The 18,841-nt window shown below is 38.7% G+C and overlaps 1 protein-coding gene across 1 annotated transcript in view; it reads left to right on the top strand.

The window, feature by feature from the left end:
• LOC124123789 (von Willebrand factor D and EGF domain-containing protein-like) overlaps nt 1-18,841 on the top strand; it is a 126,472-nt gene that overhangs the window by 33,003 nt on the left and 74,628 nt on the right. The gene's annotated exons all lie outside the window — the stretch shown is intronic.

The following is an 18,841-nucleotide window of genomic DNA, read 5'->3' on the forward strand; positions in this document are numbered from 1 at the left end:
TTCCATCTTGATGTTGGAGGAACATCAGATGGAGTTATGTTTTGAAGAATAGTCGGGAAATGGTCACTTCCACAGAGGTCGTCGTGGACTGACCATTCGAATTCATTTAATAGTTCAGAGTTTGTGAGTGATAAATCAAGAGATGAATATGTGCCTGTACCGGGATGTAAATAAGTTTTAGAGTTATCATTAAAAATACATAAGTCATTGTTCGAAAGAAAGTCTTCTAATATTTTCCCTTTATGGTTTGTAGCAGTACCACCCCAAAGTGGATTATGGCCATTGAGATCTCCCATGATGATACAGGGCTTGGGGAGCTGGTCATATAGGGCTTGAAGATCAATTATTTGAAGAGTCGAAGATGGAGGTACATAAAGAGAACATAATGTGAAAACAAAGTTTAAAGTTAACCGAACAGCAACAGCTTGAAGTGGCGTATTAAGAGGAACAAGGCTGTGTATAATACCCTGCCTCACCACGACAGAAGAGCCAACAGTGGCTTAAGCAGCTGGAGGTGAATAGAAATGATACAAATCATACTGTCTGATGTCAATTAAATCAGTATGTTTTAAGTACGTCTCTTGTAAGCACAGTGCTGATGGTTGATAATCCTGAATTAATAATTGTAAATCATTTAAGTTGTTCCTTAGTCCTCTGCAATTCCATTGGATAATGTGAGAAGAGCTACTCACGGCGGCTCAACTGGAGATCGTGAGCGGGAGGGAGGTCCATTCCCATGAGCTGGGACTGAGGGACTAACCTCCATCTCCAGAGGTTCAAAAGGATTATGAACCTCAATAGTTGTTGTAGGAGAAGGCACCTCCAAATGCTGTATTGGCTTGCCTTTCTTCTTCGATTGTTTTTTTGTTCATCCTTGATATTTGGGCTTTGCCCTGAACAGTTTCAATTATGGTGTCTGGTTCTGAAGGAATAGTTGTAGTAGGTTCTGGTGAGAGAGTCTCTGTTTGAGAAGCCGATGTTGCTTTGGATGGGTCATTTCGAGATGTCTTACTGGTCTCCTCAATAGTAATTTGTGTATCCTGTATCCACGAGATATCAGTTTGTGTGGAGGACGTTTAAAATATGACAGCTGGAGTAGGAGAGGACACAGCAGCTGAATAAGTTCTGGTAGAAGTTTGCGATGGAAGGAGTAATTTTTTTGCATCTGTGTAGGAAATGTTGTTTGTACATTTCAGTTTCAAGATTTAAGTTTCCTGCTCAAATACAGGACAAGATTTGGATGAGGACAAGTGCTTTCCGTTGCAGTTGGCACATTTGATTTCATTTGTGCAGTCTGAACTCTCATGAGTTCCACTGCAACGGAAACATCTTACCTTGGCAGTACAAAATTTAGCTCCATTGCCGAACTTTTGACACTTGTAACACCGGAGTGGATATGGGATATAAACCTCAACTCCGATGTTAAAGTAGCCAGCTTTAATGGATTTTGGAACAGTGGACATTGAAAAAGTGAACAGATAAGTCTGGGTGTTAACAATAGTTCCTTCCTGTGTTTTCCTGGTAAAACGCTTTGCTGCGGTGACGCCTTGATTTTTTAATTCATCTGCTATGTCCTCTTCTGCCATGTCTGACAGACAGCGAGCGCGATCTCTCACAATACCTCTGCAAGAATTCAGTGTCTTGTGCACTGAGACAACAACCTTTGTGTTAACAAACTGCTGGAGATCCAGCAGGTTAACGGATTGTTGTCTCCGTGTACATTCAACAAGGATTGAGCCAGAACGAAGATGTGTGACATTCTTGACTTCCCCACAGGTACTTTGGATTCCCTTGGAGATGACAAAAGGATTGAGCTTTAAAGGATAGCCATCAGCGGATGAAATGACGATCAACCTAGGCCAAGAATCCGCCACTTGTGGAGAGACATCTTCATCAGACGAGACAGAATCTGTATGCCTATGCTTGTTTGTATTTGAAGAACCAGAGTGCAGATTTAGAGACATGTTGTAAGTATAAGTTTCAGCATCCCTGCTCCCCACCCACCATCGAGTGTCAAACAAGGACAGTGTTATATTGCACCGGATATCCAGTATGCAAACACCAGGGATACAGGGATGTTATACTCCAGCAAATATGACTTGAATAGCTATATTTATCTACCAGATGTAGTGCCAGGCAGGTTCAGTCCATGACAAGAAACTGGAGACATACAGAATACAGAGGTCAACATCACCAGATTGGCCCATGAGCCACCGCCTTCTGGCGTAAGACTCTAGGCAATTTATTCAATCCAAAATTGAGAATTCATACAAGTAATACACGGCCAAGACCAAAATATACATTAAAATACAACACAGGTGTGCATATACAATATTACGCACAGGGCCTGGCATGACCAGCCGATTGATAAGACCGGGCCCATCTTACCACCCGTCTAGGCGAAGAAAGGGTCGAAGTAGTGTGTTGGGCAAAGGAACACAGTTCCAGGAACCAGTGCCCTCAACTACCAGACTCCCGTCCTCCGCCGACACAGGGACGCAACCCACGGCAAATGGGCTGCCCACTTTGGTCGCCTCTTACGACCAGCAATGGGGTGCTGTGGAAATATTTTACCCCGGTTCCACACGGGGGAAGAGCTATTAGCGCTACCCAGCACTCACCACGAGGAGGTTGCTCTTTATGAGTGCCCCATTATACTAGAGACCGTGGGAACTTATGATGCTTCTGCTACCTGCAAAGTTCCCCAGCAGAATTTACACCATTCCTGCAGCTGCTGGTGATGGGTCGCACATTGAATAATGTGTTCTTGCATATCCTCACAATGGGAAAATAATTTTACACTACTTCAACCCCCTTTGAGGATAAAGCCACTAAACTTCTAGGTTATTTAACCATCTACATAATTTCAAACTGTATCAAGTTCAATTTGTTTTAAAAAACCTATAACTAGATTAGAACTATTACCTTTCAAAATGCTTATTTGATGATGATTTGATATCCCTTGAGATGGAAAAATCGACACAGGTAAGCAGTATATGTTTGACTGTGATTCTTTCATCACAAGGAATGCAGAATGTAGGAGCCTCACCTTTCAATAATCACTCCTGTGTATTACGAGAATTGGCAATACGACATGACGTCGTCGCAGAATGATCTCTTTTTTTAAATCTGGATTGACAACCAAAATATGTGTAACCGATTTATTGCATGTAATATATTTATACGTAATTTGGAGTCCCACTTCGTTTGCATTAAATCTTTGATGTAACATCTAATTACAGGTTTATAATCACTGTATGGAATTAGAAGTGGTGTCACAGATTAGTTGAGTGCTGCTTTAGCAGCAGCAGCGGCCATATTTTACCAGTGATTCCGACATGACTGGGTAACCAACAACAGACGATGTCATACTGGCAAATAGCAAGATCTTTGTGTAATATCATAATTTCTTGTAAAAGTGGATGTTGATATGAAATATTCATAGTGGCATGAAGGCAGAAAAGGGAATCAGATGTTATTATGTGGTATTTATGCATTCATTTATTTGAGAAGTGTTAATATTGCCCGTGATTCTGCTGTAAAAAATGAACTGTTATATCTTGACAATATGGTTCTGGATCCAATGACAGTAGCGCATGCAGCTGTGTCACCCTCCTTACATCTATCTGTAATTATAGATTTGTAAGTATTGTAGATGTTTCTTAATTGGCTAACACCTTGCTGATACAGTTGTTGAGAAGCAGATTTCTTTTGTGTTGTTATATTTTTTTTAATGAAAGATCTACCTGTGGTTTTTCTAGTTTCCACTGAGGAGACGACAGAATTTTAGTCGGAGATATGTTTGTGAGGTCAATTTTTACAGCAAACATCTGTCGTCCGGACGTCAACAATTTTTTCAAACGACTACTTGGTAATTAATGAAATTGTACTGGAAGCATACTGGTGGTGTGGATTAACAAATTGTAAAATTGGTTGCGCTGAGCCCCAGGGGTTTGAGAGGCGGGGCAAAATAGGGGTAATTTGGTTATATTTCTTTAAACGACTTCTGCTCTGGAACTAAGAGACAGATATCAGTCATATTTGGTAGGAAGCATTCTTCGATGATTCGGATTCAAAATTGTACAAATGGTGGGGCTGATCCCCAAATGGGGCTGAGGGGTGGGGCCAAATAGTGGTTATTTGGTAAATTGCCTAAAAGGACTTATTTCTCAGGTACTAAGAGATAGATATCAACCATATTTTGTTTGAAGCATTCACCGGTGTGTGTGTGTTAAGTTTTAAGTTACTTCCCACGACCCGATAAAGGCCTCAAATCTATACGGATTGGTGAAAGGTTTTATTTCTTAACAATGAGAGTGTTTTCACTTTTGATTGGCTTATACATGTAACTTCTGTAAACTAAGTAGGGCCATTTTGATTGGTTTAGAAATGCACAGGCTTTTCTTGTTGTAAGCATGTCACATGCATGGTCACTTGTTGGTGTCATAAGGAGAGAAAACATCTTTGCTCTTCTGGAACATTTGGACACAAAAGCTCACGTTAGTTTAGTTTGTTTTAGAATATTTGCTTGTGTTCTAAAATTTCATTCTTTGATCTAATACGAATAAAATATGCATAAACATGTTTTTATTGTTTAAAACTTCATTTTTTTTATCTATTGGGCATTTGTTAAAATTACACCTGGCATCATTACTGTTTGATAGGGATTCATAAACACGGATCATGACATATTCGCTTTATTTACTCAACATGGTTACCATTTAGTAACACATCTATCTTTCGAGGTCCAGGACAATTGGTCAATAATGAAAGCAAATGTCATATGAAGTTTATTATGCTGGATGTCTTCATTGAAAAGACGTATGTAACATTTAGGGGAAAGACATTTAGGCAAGAATAATGCATCCCCTTGCTGGTGTGTTTCTTTATCCACATTTATGCTCGGACTGGCAAAGTCAAATCAAGTCAATTTTGCCAAGGTGTTCAACTAAAGCTTCAGGTACATAGAAGATCTCATATCGTTCAAAAATTTTCAAATAGCCGATTCCTTCCACTTTTCTATATTCATTTTAGTTTTTGACATTTTCGCTTTTGTTTTAGACATTTCCATTTTAGTTTTTGATATTTTCGCTTCACATTTCAGCGATTCAATAGCTACTTGAACGTACATGTTTTCGGTTGTTTTAATACATGATTTATCACATATTTGTATGACAAATTTGCAAAATGTTCCGATAAAAGTAAGTGAATGTATTGAAAAACAGACTCCATGTCCCTTATGGGCCACCGTAGAAAATAGACTGAACTTATAATGATTCACCCCAGCAGGATGCCTGGGACCCCCTCGATTCCCTAGCACGGTACCTGGGATCTTATATATTCCACTGACTCTCACAGAAAACCTGGGAACTTACTAACTCCACAGCAGGATGCCTTGATTACGAAGAAGGGTTATTGGCATCTCACTGAAGGATACCCGGCATTCACCTGACTCTACAGACGGATATCTGGAATATTGATTACTCCTGTAGGACACGTTGGATTCCAGACACCCAAGCAGATTCCAGTGATAACACTGATCCCCATCGGGATACCAATGATATCGCGCCTCGCTGGTAGGATTCCTGGGATCTCACTAATTCAAAACCGGGATGCCTTAGATTGGTGACACACATGCAGGATGCCTTGCCCCCATCTATCATGGTACCTCAGATCCCACTGACTCTCCAGGAAGTCGTGAATCCAACTGATTCCAAAATAGGAACCTGAAATCTTACTGATTTCCCAGCATTATTTCTAGAATCTCACCTATAGCAAATACGTATGCTCATTGAACTCCCGCAAATTACCTGAGTTCTCACCAGCTATCCGACAGGATACCTTCGATCCCAACTACTTGCATAACTTCTGGGATCTGAGTGACACGGCCAGCAGGATGTCTTGGATATCGGGGAACTTGGTTATAATACCATGCTGGAATCCTGGGAACCTTCAGTGACTCTCAAACAGCATGCATGTAAAACCGGGACCGGTTCATACCATGAAGAACAAACACAGGTGTTGTTCGCGATTTTGGCCAAGTTTTTACTAATAAATTGAACCCTGAAACAATTGTAAAACATTCATCAGACAAATAAATATCTCACTAAATGTGACCGTATACAAAATTTCCATTCCATTACCTATCAGTGCTAATTACCCCAGTCTCCCGTGATAACTTAAGAAGTTGTCCACCTGTCAGCGCTAATTAACTGGTAAGTGTTGGCTTCCATTTGTCTATTGGTTATCTCCTATCACTGCCAAATAACTGTTGGCTTCCGTTATTAAGTTTCCACCTGTAAAATATTAGGGTTTTGTTTGATAAATTCTGATGGTAAACAGAAGTCGTTCATGTAATGTAATCAGTGGTTCGGAAAACGTTGTTACGTAACGCACGTGCAATGCGTGCTCGGGCTTGGCTACCGATTGTCACTTGTCGTCTGAGAAATAAACGAAGTGGGAAGTTGGCAGGTTGTCTCTTGGTTATTGAAAGAACACTACAATTTTGGCGACGAGGATGGGATTCTACGTGTGGTACCAAGAAGACCAATCTGTAAGTTGGTGACGAACATTCGCTCTGTGTTAATGGGACTGATAGCGCGTGTTGTAGTGTGCGCTGTGCTGTTAAAAATGGCGTCCTCGACATATGGTCGAACGGATGAATTTTCAGTGTCTGAAAATGCAGACTCGGTTGAGTATATTGAAAGACTTAATCAGTATTTCGTCGCTAACGATGTTGAAGATGCCGGGAAGAGGAAAGGGATATTGCTTACAGTAGTAGGTAAGGAAACCTACTCCCTCATAAGGACTTTAGTCTCACCGGCAAAACCCGCTGACAAGTCATATGCAGAATTGGTTGATGTCATTAAAAGCCATGTGAATCCCAAACCATTAGTTATCGCTGAAAGATTCAAGTTTTATCAGCGAAAACAACGCTCTGGTGAATCAGTGAGTGCATTTATGGCTGAACTACGCAAACTGAGTGAACATTGCGATTTTGGTGGATTTCTTGATGATGCAATGAGAGACATGTTTGTGTGTGGACTCGCTTCAGCAGCTGTGCAGCGTAGATTGCTTGCTGAGAAGGATTTGAACTTAAAGAAATCAATGGAAATATCTTTGAGTATGGAAGCTGCGAATAAGGAGACCAATGAGTTTAGTCATAAAGTGAATGTACTAGTGAAGTCTGACAAGAACCGGAAGTATTCAGATAAGCAAGTTGGATCGATGTCTCGGGATAACCGTGAATGTTGGCGCTGTGAAAAGAAAAACCACAACAGTGACAATTGCTATTACAAGAAAAGCATATGTCATATCTGTCAGAAGCAAGGACACATTAGCAGGAGGTGCCATGAGAAACCACAGGAGAAGAAGGCCCATAAACCAGAAAAACTTACGAAAAAATCATCCAAAGTCAGGTATATGGATTCAACAGTGGAACATGAGCTACCTGATGGCAGTGATGAGGATGCAGACTCTTATGAGGACACATTGAGTAATACTTTATTCACTGTAAAATCTATTGCAGGTGATAAGCCCATCTACATTCCTATGTGTGTTGAAGGGTCAAACATTTCATTGGAGTTGGATACTGGAGCTGGAGTAACTTTGATTTCGGAGGAGCAGTACAAGAGAGATTTTAGGCATATTCCGCTGAAAACCACCAACCTGCCTTACTTGGAGACTTATACTGCAGAAAAGTTACCTGTTTTGGGAAAAATACAGGTGGATGTTGACTATAAAGAACAGTCTATCACTTTACCTGTATATGTGGTGACAGGAAGTAGACCGGCGCTCCTAGGCAGAAACTGGCTATCTCAGATACAGCTTGACTGGTATTCCATTGGCAGAGTCAATACCGTGCGAGTTGACAATTCCCAGAAGGACTTGGAACAGTTGTTGTCAAAGTATTCAGCATTATTTGATGGCAGTTTGGGAACTGTGAAGGGTGTTAAGCTTCATCTGTCTGTTAAACCCGGAGCAAAACCAAAGTTCTATAAACCAAGAACTGTGCCATATGCACTGCAGGATAAGGTAGCTGAGGAATTGGATAGACTAGAGAAGATTGGGGTCATTGAGAAAGTGGAATATTCTGAATGGGCTGCTCCCATTGTACCGATACTCAAACCTTCAGGCGCTGTGAGGATATGTGGGGATTATAAGCTGACAGTGAACAGAGACTTGGAGGTGTCTCAGTATCCTTTGCCTGTGCCAGAAGATTTGCTCAACCAACTGAATGGTGGGACGAAATTCATCAAGCCTATCAACAAGTGTTACTTGATGAGGAATCTAAGAAATATGTGACTGTGAACACACATAAGGGCCTTTATCGTTATACACGATTACCCTTTGGGGTCGCTTCAGCCCCTGCTTTATTCCAAAATGTCATGGACCAGGTATTACAGGGTCTTCCAGCAACTGGCGATTTCATAGATGACAGTAAACACCTGAAGCACATTGATAATGTGTTTGAACGTTTGGATTCTTATGGCATCAAACTAAACAAGTTGAAGTGTACTTTCCTGCAACCATCTATGGAGTACCTTGGTTTCAGGGTGGACAGTCAAGGTATTCATCCGACGGAATCCAAGATTGAAGCAATCCGAAATGCACCGCAACCAACAAATCTGACAGAACTACAATCCTTTTTAGGGTGTGTGAACTATTACCGGAAGTTTATACCTGATATGTCTACAGTGTGTGCACCATTAAATAAACTTCTGCAAAAAGGAACAAAGTTTCATTGGGACAGCTCGTGTGAGAAAGCCTTTCAGAAACTGTGTAAGCATTTGACTACATCTGATGTACTAGTGCATTATGACCCAAAACAGCCTCTGATCTTGGCGGCTGATGCATCTCAGCATGGTTTAGGTGCAGTCATTTCTCATGATACAAATTCTGGGGAATGACCTATAGCGTTTGCTTCACGAACTCTGACAGCCGCTGAGAAAAACTACTCTCAGATTGAGAAAGAGGCTTTGGCTATCATTTTTGGAATCCAGAAATTCCATAAGTACATGTATGGGAGACATTTCACCCTGTTTACGGACCACAAGCCACTAACAAGTATTATTGGACCTAAAACAGGAATTCCTGTACTTGCTGCATCAAGACTGCAGAAGGTGGGCCATCCAGCTATCAGCTTACACTTACGAGATCAAGTATAAATCCACGAAACAAAATGCTAATGCAGATTGCCTTTCCAGATTACCATTAGCAGATACCGATGGTCAGAAATCCACTTCACACACATTTTGGTCACGAGAAGCTACTTCAGTGCATATTGCTCAGCTAGATAATCTGCCTGTTACATCCAGAGACATATCAGCTGCAACTGTACGAGACAAAGTGCTATCTCGAGTGAAACATTTCACTGTTTGTGGTTGGCCTTCAGTAGGAGATATTTCTCCTGAATTCCTTCCGTATTATAGAAGGAAGGACGAGTTGACATGTGAAGAGGGCTGCTTACTTTGGGGAGTGAGAGTAGTAGTACCCACTCAGTACCGAGTTGAGATTTTTGATAATCTTCATGACTCTCATCCGGGGATTGTTCGTATGAAATCTCGAGCAAGGATTCATGTGTGGTGGCCTAATTTGGATACGGACATAGAGCAGCTAGTTAGAAACTGTGCATCTTGTCAAAGTGTACAACCGGTCCCACCTACAACCAGACAGAATCCCTGGATCTGGATTCACGTTGACTTTGCTGGCCCCTTTATGGGTGAGAACTTTCTTATTGTGGTGGATGCTATGTCCAAATGGCCTGAAGTAGTTCAGATGAAATCAACAACAACAAGAAGTACCATAAATGTTTTGAGAAAGCTCTTTTCTTCTTATGGCCTTCCCGAACAGCTAATCTCTGACAATGGACCTCAGTTTACCTCTCACGAGTTCAAGACATTTCTGAAGAAAAATGGAGTAAAACATATTCTCTCCTCGACGTACCACCCAAGCTCTAATGGTGAGGCAGAACGATTCGTCAGAACGTTTAAGACTACTATGAAATCCATAAGGGCATCTACGTCTACTCTTCAACAGCGACTGTGCAGATTTCTGCTGTCCTACCAAACCACACCTCACAGTACAACGAAAACGACCCCTGCAGAACTGTTCATGGGGAGGCGTATTCGTACTCGACTCGACTTGCTGAGACCAGATCTTGCTTCTTCAGTTCAAAGAAAAGTGTCTCCGAAAGTGGATGCTGGGAGGCGTTTCGAAGTTGGCGACCCAGTCCTGGTGAGGGACTACAGGGGACGTACCGAACAATGGCTCCAGGGGGTTGTACTAAAAGCATTAGGTCCTGTGACTTACAAGGTTCAGGTAGAGAACTTTGAGTGGAAGCGCCATTTTGATCAGCTAATAACTATGCCAGGTACGCCTGATCTATCAGTAACATCCACTACTGAGGACATAACAATCCCTGATAGGTCTGAAAGTGCGCCAATGTCTGGGGTAGAGAGGATTCCAGTTGAAAGTACCAAGGGGTCATTTCCTGGGGAAATCGGGGTGGAGAGTGTTCCACCTGGGACAAGGCCCCCAGAGGCTGCAATTGTACCTGTCACAGAAACAGCGACCCGAAGATATCCTGTTAGGGAGAGGAAGAAACCAGATAGACTGTCTTATTGAACTGTTACACTGCAAAAAAAATCCATATATACAAGCTTGTATATCCTTTGGAAAGATGATATTTCCAAAGGATATACAAGATTGGAATGATGATATACACAAAAATATACAAGTTTGTATATATGACATATACAAAAATTTACAAATTTGTATATATGGTGTATCCAAATTTGTTTTGTTTGTATATATTGGTAAAGGGAGATAATTATTATGTATTTGTGTATAAGTATTATATATGTGCAAATTGAAGTGTTGAGCACTGTGTTTCTTTGTATATGTTGGTAAAGGAGGATAATTGCTATGTATTGCTCTATAATTGTTTTGTATGTGCAAAATAGTATCAGAAGTTACAAAAAAATGATATAGTGGCGGGAAACATTACTGGAATGTTTAATTAGTACTCCACACTGTTAGCGGGAGTACATACAGTCCTTGCAATGATATTGACGGGTGGGCGGTTGAGGCGTCTGGTACTTTTCCTGGCGCGGTGCTTGGTATGTGAGTAGACTTTATGGTCAAATGCACAGAGAGGATTAGCTGTCGGGGGCGATTGCATTGGCGGTAAGTTCTGTATTGAAAGTGTTTGAGCTTGGATTCGTTTTACGGGGAGGCCCGATGTGTTTTGTAACATGCTCTCGTGCACATATGCCAACAGAGGGGATTGCACAGAGGATGAAAACTATTTTATCACTACTTAAAAGTGTTGAATTTGGTTTGTTCTGAGCTGTCGGTTTCATTGTAGATATACATTGTTATTTTGTGAAATCTCGGCGGAAACGCGGAAAATCGCGTTTTGTAAAACGGTAGTCCTTGGGAAAAATCATCTACAAAATATTATCAAAGATTATTTTTTAAAAATACTACGAAAATATAGTGTTTTCTTTGTATATATTGGTAAAGGGAGATAATTATTATGTATTTGTGTATAAGTATTATATATGTGCAAATTGAAGTGTTTTAAGTTGAGCACTGTGTTTCTTTTTATATGTTGGTAAAGGAGGATAATTGCTATGTATTGCTCTATATTTGTTTTGTATGTGCAAAATAGTATCAGAAGTTACAAACAACTGATATAGTGGCGGGTAACATTACTGGAATGTTTAATTAGTACTCCACACTGTTAGCGGGAGTACATACTGTCCTTGCAATGATATTGACGGGTGGGCGGTTGAGGCGTCTGGTACTTTTCCTGGCGCGGTGCTTGGTATGTGAGTAGACTTTATGGTCAAATGCACAGAGAGGATTAGCTGTCGGGGGCGATTGCATTGGCGGTAAGTTCTGTATTGAAAGTGTTTGAGCTTGGATTCGTTTTACGGGGAGGCCGCGATGTGTTTTGTAACATGCTCTCGTGCACTTATGACAACAGAGGGGATTGCACAGAGGATGAAAACTATTTTATCACTACTTAAAAGTGTTGAATTTGGTTTGTTCTGAGCTGTCGGTTTCATTGTAGATATACACTGTTATAATGTGAAATCTCGGCGGAAACGCGGAAAATCGCGTTTTGTAAAACGGTAGTCCTTGGGGAAAATTGTATTATGAGCAACCGGATGCGTAAATAACGTGTGTAATATATTCCCGTGTTATATTTTATAATACTTTTTCTTTTAATATTGTTATCAATGCGAGAACGAAAATTACCTTGAAAAAACACAACAGCATGCATATGTTCTAGCAAAAGGAAACTTGATATATATTCATTTTGCTTAATTTCTACTTTGGAAAACTTAGTTGGCGCTCTAAAAGCTTGATGCTGTATAATTTGGCACGCGCATGGTTGGGTGCAAACCATATGTACATCAATAATAATAATAATAATAATAATAATACATCATGATGGCAGTTTCAATGGAAAGATTAAGTATTTCTAAAGATATGGAAAATAAATCTTGATAACTGCTTTAATCTTTGATCTTTGGGAAAATAATAATGGAATTGGTTGAGTGACTAACGTATTCTACTTTAAAAGTGACAGGAACGTGATTTACATAATTAAAATATAGAATAATATACAAATTATAAGAGAGGGTTTGTGATTTATTTTGGGATGAAGTCAGTATTTAACTTGCGCTTTCCGACATTATGCGTATTTCGCGCACGGTTAAGAAAAAAAATGCAATTCATTTATTTATAAAAAGTACGAATGCATCAATCCTACATCACAGGACCATGTACATAATTTGTTGAATGTTATTTCGTGAATAAACAAATTGCATAACACATTCCCTGAGGACAAACCCAAATTGCCCGTCCCTTTGTGACAGGTGTTAATTAGAGAATGTATTGCCACCATATTATGTCCCGGCACTTTTATGACATGTAATGAACCTAGTCAATCCCTGGGTCTGTAACAACAACATGGGTCTAATAAAATCAAAGTAACATAAATGTTACGTAATTAGAATTAAAAAAGAGACTGAAAAAATGTACCATGAATATAATTGCCCTTTTGAGGGTAATATAATTTTGGGAAAATATACGTTTTCTTGTATTTATGGACGACTTCACACAAGCTGAAAAATTAAACATATGTTTATATAGCTATATTTACATACATGGCATTAACATGTAACAATAATATTGATCATGTTTGTTAATTTGTACATTTCGTTGTTATTGGTATCCTGAGTATGTTGTAATAATGCATGTGTTCTGATCTTATTTGACGTAGATTACATGAACTAGTAGAGTGACTTTCTTTCATCAGCGTGGAAGGATTACCCACACATATACCCTTAATCCTTTGTCAAACAGAAAGAAGTCATATAGATATCATATCTAACTGGTACTAAAAGTTCACTATCAATCTCCTCTGATAATAAACTTACATTTAATATCCCCAAGCTACAATACCAAGCATGCTCATGGAGTAATTATGAGAAACCCGAATGATATCCTGTCTACGTGGTCACACCCGGTGATTGTTAAGACATTCAGACAATATGGCAGTCTGTATTCATTTCTTAAATCCCAAAAGTCCCCACCAAGCTTCCTTTTATTAACATTGGGATGAGGGGAGATATACATATTGTATTAAATAATACATCAATACATCAAAACAGAACAAAAAAGATAGGTCAACAGTGCGGTTAATGGAAAGGGGTTTCCTAAGAAAAGCTATTTAACTGTTTAATACTTAATACGTGTCTCAAAGTATGTATTAAGTCTTACTACTAGTTATTATATATGTGCAAATCCACCCGAACGTCGGATGTACATGGCCGATTTCAAAATAGCTAAATTAGGCACTGTTCAAATTGTTTCCAATAAACCACTGATTAGAAACTCACTTAACCTTTAGAATAGAATCGTTTCTAAATATATTGTAGTTGGGGCATGTGTAAAAATTAATGCAGTGTACTATTGTGACAGCCACAAGAGCATGCATGATGTGTTATCTGAGATGTGTTTTTTAAGCCGATTGAAGTTTAAAGTGACAAAATCTGGTATCATGGCTTAACTGAATATAACATTGTCCAAGTTTAATAATCCTCTTTTCCCGGTGACTATTCCAATTATTAATGGTATCAGGTAGGAATGACTTGGCATAGCATTCAGTTCTACAACGTATAGCCTGTGAATTGGTTAGATTTCTTTATATGTAATCACTAACAGCAAAGATGTTTTCCATCTTGTAAAAAGGTGTAATGGCTACGTTGGTCTCACTCTACATTTTCACGTGGCTTGTACCTCTTATTGCCCCACAAATAGTCCGTAATCAGTGAGTGGGCGAGGTAAAAATTAACGTCTCATCGGCATTATTTCAGCGTCCGTAATGAATTTATGTGCAGACATTCTAGGATTAATTCTTGTTCTTTGGTACAATTATCCAAAACATGGGAGCAAAATATTGGCAATATATATATGCTTGTTCATGACTTATGTAAAAGGGGTTATTTATCTGAGTGAGTGAGTATGGTTCACGGCGGTGGACACCAGAAAGGTATTTAAGACAATTAATCATAGTGCTCGTTAACTCGCCAATATCAGAATCAGACTGAAATATTAATACCAAAGTCCTTTCATTTTAAGATTAGGTTTTGCACTTGGGCACACTTTGACGTGATATTGAACAGTTTTCTTTTTCCCTGGATTAAGTTTTACTTGCATTCATTCATTTGGTAATTTTCTCCAAATCGGCATTAATATTTAACGCAGTAGTATTTGGAACTGTCCATTTTGGGAATAGGGTGGACCCCACCGCAAGCACAGTAAACAGAAATTCCAAGGTGAATAATATGTACTATAGTTTGTTGGCTCGACATGCAAGACTTCATAATTTTAGCTATAAATTCATAGTAATATTAAATTAATTTTTTTTATAAATAATTCATTGATGTTTTTGACATGAGACGTAGCGACACTCATGTATTTTATAATAATGTACAATTCCAATGCCTTAAATCTGTTGCATTAAACAAATTCTTTGATTTGATGTTGTCATATTGTGACTCAATTTGTGTCTAGTCTTCCAAATGTTCTATTGCGAATACATATAGTGTCAGCGCTCATGATCGCCATATCTATGAATGAATGAAAATATCATCATTAATAAACTTACCTGAGCTCAATATGTCTTCTGAAGACAAATCGCTGTAAAGCATCTTGCACGGCTTCGTTCACGTTCACCCTCAAATGTACGAAAGGAAAATCTGCGACTGTGCGTGTTCAATGTTCGTTTGCATTTTTGCGACAGGCGGTCGTTATTCATTAAGATTCCACAAATTCATAAATCACAACTGATGTAGCTGCCTTGGTTAACTGGAGTCATGATATAACTAATTACAAACTCTGTTCTAATTATGCTAATCGAGGAAGTGCATTATACTGGATGACAAACTTAGTAATCCTTTCACACTAATCTTTGTTTACAATGAACGCATGTCAAATGACTAAATAAACATCCTTTTTTATTTTCTTAAGTAGAAGTATCACAATGGGCGGTGAACACAACTGTTTGTAGAATGATAGTTTCAGAAAGGAATACAAATACAAATATACAGAAAGGGGTTTAAAATGGTTTCTTTCTTTGCATCCACGCATTGTTGTTGTGGATGCGGTTATTTGCTGTCGGAATTGTTTTTGCAATTCAATTATTTAATTACATGTCACATGACAACTGCATGTCACGGGGGCCTGGACATAAATCACGCGGTGCACTATTAGGCCTATAATAACCCCCAACCTTGATTCTGCATCAATTCAAAAACTCCTGAATCCTCATCGACTCCTGAATACTACGATTTTGACGTTGTCATCTTGATCATCAGAACCATCAAAGGCGGCAAAATACAGTAAGCAACTTTTCTCCCACTTTTCAATTAAGATGTAGACAAGTACAACACGTTTAGTAATGATTTAAAAAATTGTACGAGTTTCTTAGTGTCAATAATTAGTAGAACAGACGTAAAACAGACATACGAATGGACACGTTATCGACAACAATCCTATATATTTTAGTAACAATGATTAGTTGGAGTGACTAGTATATATTTGCAAAAAATAGATTTATAAAAGTTCAGCTTATTAAGTACAATACACCCATCAAATAGAGATGCATGTGTCAGGGACCCAATCAAGATAGCGCCAACATCTAGAACCGCTGCACCGGAAGTAGGTAACGTTTCTAGCTCTTACGTCGAGTAAAATCAGAAATGATTCGCGTTATACATATATGATGTACATATATGTGAACAGCCTCTCGTTATTAATGCCCTTTAATTGTAGTCATCTTACTATTTGATCGTTTATGCCACACAAAGCTATAAGTTCCGTTATAAAAATACGGAAAAATGAACAGATTAATCACATGGACATATATTCAAAAATGGTAGCATAACGAATGAAGTAATGTTTTAATTTCCGTTCCCATAATACTGTTTAGATGAAACACCGTTAGCAACTTGAATGGGAATAAACAGTGGTAGCTGTCACTAGCCAAAGGATACTAGACTATACAAAAACAGTTTTAGCATCTCACACCGTCCCGACAGGCGCCAACCTCTCAAATATTGCACAACATATATTGATGGCGTAATATGATATTAATATTACATTGTTTCTTGAATACTGTGCGAAGAATATTTTGTACGATGGCAAGATTCAAAACAAGTATCATTATCTTCTTTGCGAGGTATTTAGAAGTTGGAGTATTAAGAGAGGATAAGATCTGTGGATGAACAACATCACTTGCTTGATAATGGTGTTACAACATACACCTAAGCGTCGCTCCTAACTGTAATAAAGACGTTGTTCATCAATATATCTTATCTCTACTCAGTTTTCATTATCGCTAAAATTAGACAAAACTGTAAAAATGGTTTAACATTCAATGTTATCAATATTAATTAACATAAGTATTGTGGTAGCACAGCTAGTCCCTGTAAAATTTTCATTTAAAAAAAATAAATAAAAAATCACAGCGCACAGGGAAATTGAGCGGGGCTCAATTCGAACGGTATTCCCATGTTATGTTCTGTTTTTCTGAAAATGTACATGAAGCGGATTGGTCAAGAAGTTTATATGAAGACCACTCCGGAATACAATGATTCAAAAATGCATACATGATATTGTAAATATATCTAGATTTGTAGACAGGATAATGCATAGATAATATTCAAACAGTCATTACAAGATATCAATAAAATCGACCTGATGTCAAATGGATGGGATAAATGATAAACATGTAAGGTTCACTCCCAGACATCCCCTTAGGCTTTAGTCTTTAGACTTAAGAATGGAAAGGCTACAGGTGTGGATGATATTCCTGCAGAAGTGTTCAGTTGATTTGTCGCACAGAATTATTAACTATTGCTTTGTAAATGGAACTGTACCAGCTATGTGGAACAGTGATATATCCATCCTATTCCTAAGAGCGGTATGAAGGATTTTAGAAACCCTTTGGTATCATTGTAACATCTATTCCTAACAAGTATATATGCTTATGTACTCAATTAAAGACTAAGTGGCTTGAAAAGGATAATATCATAGCTGATAAGCAAAATGATTTTAGATCCAAATGAGATTGTATTGATCATTTATAGGTTTAAACGTCTTTAGTTCAGTATAGAAAAAAACAGAACAATCAACCTTTGTTATATTTGTTGATGTAAAAAAAACCTTCGACACCGTTTATAGCGAAGCTGAGGAATATTGGAGTTCGAGGAAAGATATTGAATGCTATCCAGTCGATTGTATGTCGATGTCAATTCTACTGCACGTGTAGGAGAATTTCTTACAGTACGTTTTACTGTTTAACATGGTGTAAAGCAAGGCTGTAAATTATCCCCAGCTATATTTTCTGTGTATGTTAACGACCTGGCTATTAACTATCTCAACTGTGGCGTTGATGTTGATTACAATCCATGCTTAATGTACTGCATGAATGGTCAACACGTTGGCAACTGTCAGTGAATATGAATAAGACAAACGTATTTCATTTTAGAAATCACAACCGAGATCATCGGTTTCATTCCTCTACGCTGGGCAAACACTGGTCTATGTAGAATCATATCGTTTTCTGGGACTACGGGTTGACGAGCATCGAGATATGTGAAACTGTGAAAGAGTTGTACAATTCTGTCAGCCATGCTTTGTCTTTGTTTTATTCTGTTGGGTGTATGTCAACCCCCCAAACCTTTAAGAAAATAGAATCTGCCCGCACTGTTTTAAATTTGTTCATAAAAGTTTGTCGAAAATGAATTTCACTTTATTAAATGTTATGTCCTTTATGATCTTAGAAGTATTTTACTTAGATAATGGTCATCTCTTTTGAAACACGTGACGCATTCATAAAATAACTTCCTCTGTAAGGTTCACACCCAATTGTCAGACATCCCATTTGGCAGGTGACCGAATCATCAGACAGACCAGTCAAGTGTGACCAGTGTATTCGCCTGGTCTAAACTACTAATTACTGTGCTGCTCTCGACTGTGGGCAGAGTAAGCTATTCAAACTCGTTAAGTGATACAGATTAACCAGATTCCTCTACGCTGGGCAAACACTGGTCTATGTAGAATCATATCGTTATCTGGGACTACGGGTTGACGAGCATCTAGATATGTGAAACTGTGAAAGAGTTGTACAATTCTGTCAGCCATGCTTTGTCTTATTCTGTTGGGTGTATGTCTTATGATGTTTTTATGAAACTGTATGAAAGTCTTGTTGAGCCGGTAATGTTCTATGGCTCTGGTATATGAGGATAAAACGTTAATC

This window comes from Haliotis rufescens, unplaced genomic scaffold (assembly GCF_023055435.1).
Source record: "Haliotis rufescens isolate VD_foot unplaced genomic scaffold, xgHalRufe1.0.p SCAF_9, whole genome shotgun sequence".
Classification (NCBI taxonomy): Eukaryota; Metazoa; Mollusca; class Gastropoda; order Lepetellida; family Haliotidae; genus Haliotis; species Haliotis rufescens.